Genomic DNA, 12,440 nt, shown 5'->3' on the forward strand with positions numbered 1-12,440 from the left:
TTTGGTAAATGGAGAGGTCTCATACTGACTTTGGCAACTACCATCATAATTGTCATGGCTGTGCTTGCTATTTGTGGATGTTGTATTATCCCTTGTCTCAGGAACCTGGTTCTCAGAATTGTCCTCAAGGCCTTTGTGGGTAAGGTCCCCTACGGCCAATATCAGCTGCTGTCCCTGGACGAGGACAGGGTGGCTATGGAATCGCTCGCTCCATTGAACGATAACGGTGTATCCTTTTTCAATTTAAAGTTTTGTTTTGCTGTGCTTAGATTAGGTTTATTGAGTATTGTAGTGAAAAAGGTAGTAGATCAAGTTGGGGGATTGAAGGGAATATAGAATACTTTATATTCTAATATGTAATTCTAACTAGTTTGGAAGAAAATATGTATTGGTGTGTAGGAGTATATTGCAGAAAGGCCCCCAGCGGGGGGTATTTGGAGACAGATGTCAAGGAAGAAAGGAACTGCGGGGAGCCACTATAAACATTGAATGCAGGCGACATCTGCAGGCGACACCTGGAGGCGGCGTCTGGAGCCAGATCAGATAGTCATCATTCTGCCGAACAACGATGACATCAGATTACGGACCAATCAGACGACAGCGATTCCATACTGGCCCGTTTTGAAACATTGTATAAGTCTGGGGTAGAATCACGTGTCCTAAAAACATTATTGTTAAATAGTTTTAGTTCGACTACTTTATCTTAATATTTTATATTTTAAGATAGGGTAGTTACGAACCCAGAGCTCTGCAAAGTGTATAGACTCCTCTGTATAAATTGGAATAAATTGGTTGGTTTTTATACATTGTTGTGAACGAAGTTCTTTCACGAAAACGAGCACGCGTGGAACCACAGGAGTAATAAGAGATTTTAAAACACAGGTTCCTTCAAAACATACAAATGGCTGAAGGAATTCCTTTGATTGAGAAATACAAAGAAAAGATGGCTGGCTTGGATACTGATCTCAAAACATCTGGTCCTCTCAAAGGAATTCTGACTTCGGTACTATTTAAATATACTACAAAGTAAAAGCAAAAAAATCTGATGAAAAACGGCTCATATTTGAAAAGACTTCTAAGTTGGGTCACCCTCCTCTGTCCACTGTTATCTGGCTTTACACCAAAATGTAATTTTCCACACCTCCGTAAAGTTTCAAGGATCTCTGCTGTCTAGTTTTTGAGCAATCCTGCCAACAATCATACAAACAAATGGCATAGAATGAAAAAAAAATGAAATCAAAACAATACCCACGTGCAATTCATGCTTGACAGAGGCACACTAAACACAATGCTCTAAAGTGCTCATTCCAATAAAGTGCTCATTCCACCCACTCTTTATTTACTGGACTAATGTTTAAGCCCTCGAGGGAAATTTAAACCCACGAATGGTGGTCCTCCACTCGGCTCAGTCATCGGGCGTTCGATGTCTTATTTCGACCAGCGCTTCCCCCCAGGGTTGCATTAACATTGGTTCAGGTGATGGATATTATTATTATGTTTTATCTTTTTATGTGTATTACTATTATTGTTTTTGCATAATCCAGCAGAAGAACTTCAATGGACGCATAACAAACCGGCTTGGCGGAGACAGCTCCACATGTAAACTCTTCCTGTAAAAAATTGGCCGCAGTGTGGAGGGTGTGACGCCTGTCTGGCGTCCTCCACCATGACTAGCATGCAAATTTCCTTTTAGCTTCCTGTCAAGTGGTTGCTGTGGTGGTTTGTAATTGTCCTACTTTGAATTTGTTATACAAATAAAATATGGCTGTCTATGACAAAAGTGAATTTGAAATTTGAACAAATCTATAGTGTACTGGATGAGGGTTCAGAAACTTAATGTGCATCATGTACGCAGCAGATCAGTGTGCTGGGACCAACTCTTGTATATGTTTGTTAGTATCTCCAGCATCAAAACACAAGCCTTTGAATCGTGAGATCATCTTCATGTAAAGAATTTGCCGCAGTGTGGAGGGTGTGTCAGTCGTCCACCACCATGACTGGCATGCAACTTTCTTTTATTACCTTTCAGGCTCCTGTCAAGTGGTTGCGCAACCTTTTTTTGTAATTGACACCAGCTGCATCTGCTCGGCTGTGGTTTCGAACTCTTAAAGGTCAGAGGACAAAATGTACGGTTTGACGATGCCAAGTTCTATTGGGTGCTCCTGTACGTCAAAATCCTCCTCCTCCTCATATTCCAACACGTTGCTCACCATTGCGTATAGAGTGTAGTGCGTTGTGTTTGTCAATTGCGACGTCACTTCCGGTAGCCCTTGTGGTGTGTCGACTAACCACACCCCGGTGTTTTGAGCTTCGGGTATGTTCGGGGCGGACTCAATATGTGTCATAAAAACCAAATTCTTAGCTAAACTATAGTGGAAAACTTGCTGGATGTTACGTGTATGTATTACATAACATATAAACAATGCAAATATGAATTTTAATCTTTGTCATCTGACCTTTAACTGTCAGCTGATGGTGGCCCCCTTCCAAGCAAGCCTGTGCCTGTAAAAGTGCATAAAGTCAATTTAATGATAAAATAGAGACATTCATAGGAGCGTTTGTCATAAAAATAGAATATGAGTGTTGATGACAAAAGTGAATTCGAAATTTTCATTTCATTTCCCATGGCTCGCCATTGTGGCAGCGTTCCAAACTTGGCAAGACGTTCTTCTGTACCCGACTGCAGTTCAGCGTCATAAGAAGCTTTAAAACCATCACATTGCTGCAACATGTCATTCAATTTACCCTATGGCAAGTTCCTTGAAACAGGGCCAATTCTTGACAAACCACGCACCACTAATGAAAACACCAAACTGCTAGTGCAGGCGTTCGCACAAAGCCAGCCAGGTAAAGTCTATCAGGAGCGCTACAAACGAAAGCAGAATCAACAAAAGCTCAATTCAGCAGTTGCTTTGGAAAGTGGTGAAGCTTTACTTCAGGTTGTTCCAAGGCTTCAAGCGGAAGATTATGATGTTCAACAACAGGAAGTCAAAGGACGAAACACTCTCTAATTAAGATTATAGATTGTAGCACTAAATTTAAAACAGACCTCCTCCTATTACAAGAAACGCACCTTAGTGAGTCAGAAGAAAAATGCCTCATTGACTCGAATTTCACTCAGGTTATCTCGGCCTTTTATAACTGTGTCAAAAGAGCATGTGAAAAAAGGCTTGATCGTCTTTATTTGGAGCGTATACATTGACGATTGTGTAAAGCTTGTTAAATATTGTAGCCTGTATAATATATATATCGCCTTCTGGATCTGCTACTGTACTATTTGTTGTAAGAAGTTGTCTTTTATGGACTAGTATTGGGACTCCTCTTTGTCTACGTGTCAGTCAATTCTACAATTATCATGGGAGGTAATTTTAACCTGACGCTAAATCCCCTAATAGATGGCTCAAATCTCAAAAATAGCAATCAGCAACAACGCCCCAATGTATTAGAGCAGGATATGGACGACGTTTGGTCTTGTTGAGATATGGAGGCTGAAAAACCGTACAAAAAGAGAATACACATTTTTCTCGTCGGTTCACCGCTCTTTCTCAACAATAGATTTTTTTTTTCTTTCAAACAATTCGGCAGCTCAAAGAATCACCCACAAAATACATCCAATCATCATCAGAAACCATGCACCAATTTCTCTCAATCTAAAAGTTGAATCAAGTTTGGGACCTCCCCCCCCCCCCCCCCCCCCCCCCAACATGGCGCTTCAACGCATCCCTATTGAAGGACCCGGATTTCGATTCTTTCGTGAGGAAGGAATGGGATGAGGCGGCACGGTGGATGACTGGTTAGAGCGTCTGCCTCACAGTTCTTAGGTCCGGGGTTCAATCCCCGGCCCCGCCTGTGTGGAGTTTCCATGTTCTCCCCGTGCCTGCGTGGGTTTTCTCCGGGCACTCCGGTTTCCTCCCACATCCCAAAAACACGCATGAATTGGAGACTCTAAATTGCCTGTCGGTGTGAACGTGTGTGCGAATGGTTGTTTGTTTTATATGTGCCCTGCGATTGGCTGGCGACCAGTTCAGGGTGTACCCCGCCTCTCGCCCGAAGATTGCTGGGAAAGGCTCCAGCACGCCCGCGACCTTACTGAGGATAAGCGGAACGGAAGATAAATGAATGTCACAGCGTAAAAATCTAAACACAATCATCATGTCACTTTGCGCAGAGAAAGATTTCGATAAAGTTAACTGGGCTTTCCTGTTTGCAGTACTTCGCAAATTTGGCTTTGGAGATTAATTTATACATTGGATAGCAACATTATACAATTCGCCAAAAGCGACAGTCACCACAAATAGTATGACTTCACAAAGTTTTAGATTACAAAGAGGAACCAGATAAGGATGTCCACTCTCACCAATTCTGTTTGCAATATTCGTCGAACCGCTTGCTGTCGCAATATGTCAGAATGCTAATATTAAAGGTATCTGATCACTAGTGACAGAACACAAAATCAATCTAGATGGTGATCAGATTCTTCTTTCTCAAGTATTACCTTCAGGGAGTCTTCAGCCTCATTAAAGCATTTTCACAAATATCAGACTATCAACTGGACAAAATCAACAATACTCCCAATAACAGCAAACTCATGGACTCCTGCAGATCAAATCCCAGATTACCCTAGTCCTATAGGAAACATTAAGTATTTAGGTACTAATATTTTGTCAAAACTCACAGAGCTAACCAATCTAAATTACACACCACTTTTGGAAAACATCTCATCTGATTTAAGACACGGTTATAACTTGCCTATATCACTACTGGGAGGAATAGCTACAATAAAAATGAAAACCTTACCTCAAATAAATTTATTTTCAATCATTCCATTTAAACCCACACTTAAATGGTTTCAAACGTTGGATTCTGCTGTAATACACTTTTATTACAAAAATAAGAAAAATAGAATTAGTCCAGCAAAGTAAGCAGGAGGGAGGCCTAAATGCTCCCAACTTTAAGCACTATTATTTAGCTAACCAATTACAATACCTCATCAAATGGTTGCACCACAATGGGGAGTATGATTCTTGGCTAGAACTGGAACAAATTGACTGCAACCACATCAAACTCCCAAAACTTCCATTTATTTATTTATTTATTAAGTCTCAAACGCCATAAATGCTTCAATAAATGCTCCACCTTAACGGCTTGGTGGAAAAGTTTAGAATCTACAGAATCTCAATTAGCTCCCAGTATGCTCTCCCCAATCTCATAATCCAGATTTTGAAATTAATAATATACCCCTTCATTTTAGTTCATGGGAACAACATGGAATTGTCCACCTACAACAACTATTTAACAATAATGTTTTTAGGACACGTGATGAACTGTTCCAAGAATTCCAAATAACAGGCGGAAACTTCCTTCAATAAAATAAATTAAAAGCAGCAATAAAATAAAAATAAAAAGAATAGCAACACGCCAGAGCACCCTCGAACTGCCGGAGTTTGTCAAGCAAATAGTGAAGCTTCTCCTGCAAAGTAAAAGAAATCTCTGAAAAGTTTATGAATTAATGTAATGTACTAAATCAATGCACTTTACCAATCACCAAATGGGAAGAAGACCTTCCCATGTCCGCTGACCGTAGCTACTGGATACAGATCTGTAAAAATACGTTTAGAATGACAAAAAACACAAATCTACAGTTTATACAATATAAAGTGCTCCATAGAACCCACTTTACTCAGTACACTATGCATAAAATGGGCTTCTCTCCATCTAATATATGCGCGCAATGCACCAAAAATACCCCAGACACCTATTTTCATGCTATATGGGAATGCACACCAATTCAATGCTTTTGGTCGTCGGTTACACAAAAACTCTCTTACATTTTGAATTTGAGGATTCCACTTTCCTAAAAATTGTGCATACTTGGCGACTTCAGCACAATCGACTTCGGGGTCCCGTTGTTGCTCCTCGGGCCTGCTTCCTCCTCTTCTCTCCGTTCCTTGCGTCCCGCTCAGGTCGCCTCTTCCTCTTCCTCTTCCCGTGGGGGAGCTGGGCATTTGTCCCCTCCGGGCTGTGGGGCCTGCTGTGGGATTCTTTTGCCTCTTTGGTTTGGGGGGGTCCACCTCCCACGCTCAAGGGCGGGTAGTGGGTGCTGGCGGGGGTGTGTGTGTGTGTGGGGGGGCTACCAGGGTTGGTGCTGTGGGTCTGGGTGGGATGGCCCTCTTCGTCGGTGCTTGTCAGGCCTAATGGGCCCGACCTGCGGGAGCCCTGCCTCTTAATCACTCACTTAGCACACAGTCACACCAGTCACTGTATATATTTCTCACTAATCACATCTGGGCACATACACATATCAAAGGGTTCCTGGGGGACTGGTATGGGATTGGGAGGGTGTGGGTGTCGGATTGTGTTTCAGTACGTCTGTGCTGTTTCCCGGTCCGTGCGCCACTTCCCCTCCGCCCTGGTGGGGTGGTTGGCTGTGGGGGGTGGGAGGCATTGGGTCCCTGCGGCCCCCGCTGGGGGGCCGGTTGTCGGGGCGCCTCTGTGGGGCCGACGGACCACCCTGGGTCCCTCAGTGTGGGACGTGTCCCGTCCGCCGGGCTGCTCTCGGGTGGACCCCTGGGCCTGATCCCGCCCCTCAATTGATTGGGTGGGGTCCTCAGCCGCCGCGCCACAGCAATTACAGGACACTTCCGTCAGTCTTTCTGCATGTAAAACGGTGTCAATTCACTTGCATGTATCCGCAGGCACACACCCCTTACTACAACAAATAACTCATGAATATGCAATATGAATTGTGTATCCCCTCACTTATACTCTCGTCCTGTACACTTTTATAATTTACATAATTAATGCCCCCACACTTCGGTTGTGCAGCCGGGTTCACGACCCTGGTCCTGCATGCTTCTTCTCCTGTCCTTCCCTCACAAGGTGTAGCACTGCAGCCCCATGCGTTTCATTGTTTTGTAATTAATGTCATGATTTACTTCACTCATCCTGTTTACAATTAGTGCTTTGTATTTTGTCTTTGTTTCTTTCTCCCTTCTAGAAACTTTGTTCTGGTCGACTCTAATTCTCAATAAACTTCAATTATAATACAACCCCAATTCCAATGAAGTTGTTAAACATAAATAAAAACAGAATCCAATGATTTGCTAATCATGTTCAACCTATATTTAATCGAATACACTACAAAGACAAGATATATAATGTTCAAACTGATAAACTTTGTTGTTTTTAGCAAATAATCATTAACTTAGAATTTTATGGCTGCAACACGTTCCAAAAAAGCTGGGACAGGCTCATGTTGACCGCTGTGTTACATCACCTTTTCTTTTAACAACATTCAATAAACGTTTGGGAACTGAGGACACTAATTGTTGAAGCTTTGTAGGTGGAATTCTTTCCATTCTTGCTTGAAGTCCAGGGTCTCCGTGGTCGTATTTTACGCTTCATAATGCGCCACACATTTTCAATGGGAGACAGGTCTGGACTGCAGGCAGGCCAGTCTAGTACCCACACTCTTTTACTTAGTAGGAGTTATATATATATATACCATCTATAAACTGGCTTCTACTGCAGCCACCTTCACTTGCCACTCGTTGGCTGTCTCCGTTTTTGTCTTCAGTGAGGATCAGGAGGCCAAAATTGTTTAAAACATTTTGAATGAAAGCTTGAATGTCAACACTGTTATATTTGAAATCCAAAAAGTTGTTGTCATTGTCCAAATATTTCTGGACAATTCACCATGACAATGTCATTTTTAAAAATGAAATGTTTAAATTTTTTCCCTTGACATGTGTTTTTTGTAGAATCTGAGGTGGAAACATTCACCTGTCACCTGTGTTTGCTCTTGACAAACATGAGGGTGTGTGCATGTGTGTGTGCGTGATAGACCATGTGACACAACGAAGTTCTCCTATTCTGAGCCTGACTAAGGTTATCGCCGTGTTACATCGACCTGGGCGAGCTCTGCCCTTTGCTGTCAGCCGGCAGCAGACATCTGCCTGACGCTTTAATATCGCTCTGGCATCTGGCTGCTATGTTCCCGTTCAGTCACTCTCTTAGTCACTCTCGTCAGGCCGCTCATAACAACTCGAGGGCCTAAGTGCCTTAATCTTACGCCAAACAATCATCTAATGAACTACTAGATCATTTGCCTTTTGGCCTGGGATGCAACACTTTTTAGACATCAGAATGATGGGAACATTTCAGCTGTCACATAAGAGTAGAAATAATGCCAACTCATTTATATTCATATGAGAATTTGTTTTTAAATTATTTTTATTTACAATAATTTTTTTCCCATATGAAATCTATTCCAGGGTCAACCTGTTGCCATCATAAACATGTATTAACTGTACAGGCAATGAGGTAAGTGTATTATGTGTATTTTATTGTGTAAAAACAAGTTTACTGTTATTAAAATAAAACGTGACAACATTAGGGCAACTTAGTTGCCAAGTGGTTAGCATCGTTCTGAGGGTTGTGGTTTTACGCGGGTACTCTGGTTTCCTCCCACATTCCAAAAACCTGCACGTGAGGTGAATTCAAAACTTTAAATTGTCCCTAGGTGTGCATGTGAGTGTGAATGGTTGTTCGCCTACATGTGCGCTGTGATTGGCCACCGACGCGTTTTAGGGTGTACACCGCCGCTTCTCAGCCAAACATTATTCCAGCTCACCCACGGTCAGGCATGCATAGACATTTTGGGGGGCAGGTGCTCACCCCCCCCCCCAAAAAAAAGGGCACCCATGGCCAAAATTATTCATACAATTAGGAAAAATCTGTAGTTTTTTTTTTTTTCCTTCTCCATTTATTTCTTTTAACACAATCATCACAGTCAATAATACAATTTTAACAAAGGAGGTGACTACGTAATAACAAATGTCAGGTGTTTGTAATATACAAAAATGAGAAAACTCATTTTAAAAACTTTTTTCCCCCCACTATTAATTAACCTACTGTACATTGAACTTGTACAACTCAATTGAAATTTTTTTGAGGTGAAGTAAAAATAAACAAGTGAGATGACGTGGTTGCACAAGTACACACACCCTCTTATACAGTGAATGGGGATGTGGCTGTGTTCAGAATGAAGCGAACACATTCAAACCCATGTTAAATGGGGGGGGGGGGGGGGGGGGGTCAGCACACACCTGTCACCATTTAAAGCACCTCAGATTTACCCGAAATAGATTAAGTTGCGAACATACGAATAATTCTCCAAGGAATTAAAAACCCTCCAATTTCAAAACATTTTGGTTGGAACTAATGACAGTGAAGGTATTTTTTTCACTTAAAAAAAAAAATGTTATTAAATAAATATTAATGAATGAAAAAAAAAAAAAGGGGGCTGCAGCAAAAAGGCCACTTTTTTCAGGCAGGGAAAAGGACAGTTGCATGAGCACCACTTGGGGTCTATGTGTGCATGTGCCTGCCCACAGCCGTAATTAAGACAAGCACAATGGAAAATGGATGGATGGATTTGAATAACACATTGTCTAGTCATCCTTAACATGTTGATGATGCATGTCACTGTGACAAACAAAGGGACTAAAAAAGAATGACTAAACATAGCTCAGTCAAGTGTAAATTCCATTCTTTGTATTGTATTATTCATGGCCATATTGTACTGAGCAGCCAGGACAGCGATGTGCATAAAAAGTGAAAAAAAATTCAATCTTCCGTTTGAGGCTTTCGAACAAACTGAAGTTGCTAACTTAATCACTCGCTGAAGTATCTGCATGAACTGAACCTTTTTTGACGGTGAGTTCCTGTGCAACCCTGCGGGTAGACTTTCCTGGCATTGCACCAACACCTGCTCTAGAAGTTTGGTGTTTTCTTCAGTGGTAGTCATCGGCTGCGTGGTTTGCATATGAAGTGGTATTGTCTAAATTGTGGACATTTGTCATTAGGTCAACCTGGTATGGTATGGTATGGTGGTTTTCCACATGCTGTACACATACTGTATAATGCAACAATTTTATTCATGATGTATTTACATTTCATCATCAGTTTAATATATGTGTAAAGAACAAATAAGTGATTAATTCCAAAATGATGATCTATGATTTGAATCCACTTTTTTAGAGGAAACATTCTAGGGTCCTGTTGATGCATTCATTAAAAATGAAGAAAGGTAATCAATATGTAAAAATGGTTATATTACTTTGAGAAAATAATTAAAATAGTTACACTACTATTACATTTTGAACAGAGTAAATTGTAATTGTAACCAACTAGATTTCCAAAGTAATCTTTCCAACGCTGGATATAAGTCTAGCGAAGCCTTTGCATGAAAAAAGTTTTGACTAACTTTTAAAAAAAATATTATTATTATTTTTAAAACTGTATTTTAATGTTGGTCATTATGGTGGTATGTGGAGAGCTAAGTATTTTTTTAGGCTTTACTTGGTGTAAAAGGTTTGAGAACCCCTGCTGTAGAGGTTCCACCGCAGCCTACATGACAATTTTTTTACAAACAGGACTACAGCCCCACGATGTTGATCCTCATCATACATTGTGGCAACACTCAACACTCAAGTGCAGAAAAAGGAAGGGACAAGCTTTGTTTTCATAATTGCTCAATTTCACTGGTGTGTGTCTGACCTCCACGCTAACTCACAGGCGCTGCTAATATCTCTTGAGGCATCATTCCCCAGCTAATGCAGAGCGTAACAAGGCATGTGATGGACAACAAGGTTGGAATGTAAAATGCAAGATAACATCTCAAACCTCCATACAGCCCCACTGTCACATGTGCATAGACGCCAGGCCAGGTGAAGTATTTGAAGGTGACTATGTATCATTTCCACATCTATTAGCGCAAATAGTTTTCATGCCTGCAGTGGCACTCCCTTTTCTTCTTCAATTTATACTTCAGTGATATATAACATTGTTGTGTTAGTGTAAACATAACTGAGAGTTGTGTGTGGTGCATGTACAAACTGTTTTTGCATGGTTAAATGATCAATGTGCATTTTAAGACTTGATTTACAACACAGAAAAGTTCTGGTAAAATGTATCTTCAGCCTTCATCCTCCTATGGTCTTGAGGAATTGCACTCCTCGGTCTCCCTGAGAAAGCCTATTCGCGGGAAAAGGAACAGACACTTTAGTCAAAGTGCACGGACTAATTAAATGTACCAGATATCATCAATTTTGTCCCAAAACCTTCAGGCAGACGTCTGCAACAGAGAGGAAGATGAAGGGAATTCACAATTCAGACTTCAATCATACATTCAAATGAACAAAAATAATGGCTTTAATGGAATCACATTTTTGGACTGGCTCAGCCAGATCGCCAACGGAAATCCATTGTAAATGTGAGAAGTAACCAGACGTGGGCTGCTATAAAGATGAATTTGCACTTAACAAATGTGTTCCTTATGTACATGTTGTTCACATTATTTTTTTTGACAAACATTTGAAATGGGGCTTCATACGTATTATTATTGACTTCACTTTTGCATAATATAAAGGTTTCCGTACTTTGTTCTGAGTGTCTACCGCTTTGTTTAGTAGTAATTTTGTATCCAACCTTTTATCGTTGTCTCTTGGGGGTTCGGATTAATTGTCAAAGCTTCTTTTTTTATCCATGAACTAGATCTAGAAATATGCCCAACTGCTTAGAAATTAGTGCATGTGATTGTATTTGTACTACTACTACTATTTTGTGTTTCCCAACAAAGGTCCTAACCAAGATCCTGTAACCTCTGAAGTTAGTGACTGGATAATGGTTACAAAGCAAAGTCCCTCAAGGTCTGCTTGGATGATTTAGTGCCACAGGAACTTGAGAGTCTTGATTTAAACCTGGTCAAACACGAATGTATGTAAGTAAATGTTTAAACCGGTTTGCTACGAGTGCGATGTGTTAAAGGCTCATTCCTCAGGTTGTGTTCAACGACACTGAGCAATCAGGCAAATTTTTTTCCCCTCACAGCAGTCAACATCGGACACACTGCAATAATTTGAAGGCTGTGAGAGTTATGACACCGAATGTACAGGTCGACTAATTGACACCACCAAAGTCAAAACTGAACCGAGGGATTTGCCGAAGCAGCTGGATTCAGTGAAGCTGAGGACTTGATCGAGTCGTCGCGAAAATGTAGCAGAACAATGAAACTCTGAGGTGTTATTATAAGTGGTCAAACATTTGCACAATGATAAATGTGTTAAAACGTGTTTCCTTCCTTTTATGCCTTTTTTTAATTGAATCCAACACTTTCCCAACACTGCTTTGTTAACCACAGTGTGTGTAAAAAGTGGTAAAATGATACTAAATCACAAATGTGTTTACGTGGTTTTATGTCCACCAGATGTTATTTGATAAAACGAGTCATTTTGAACATGTATAGTGCCAAAACGCCACTTCTTGCAATAGTCTATTTTCATATACAGGTTGAATATTTTGCATGTATCCCTTAAATTACTGTCATGGTGGGGTAGGTGTCCCTTTAAGAAATCCGCTGATGTTTTCAGTGACAATGC

Source organism: Phycodurus eques, chromosome 2 (genome assembly GCF_024500275.1).
Source record: "Phycodurus eques isolate BA_2022a chromosome 2, UOR_Pequ_1.1, whole genome shotgun sequence".
Lineage (NCBI taxonomy): Eukaryota > Metazoa > Chordata > Actinopteri > Syngnathiformes > Syngnathidae > Phycodurus > Phycodurus eques.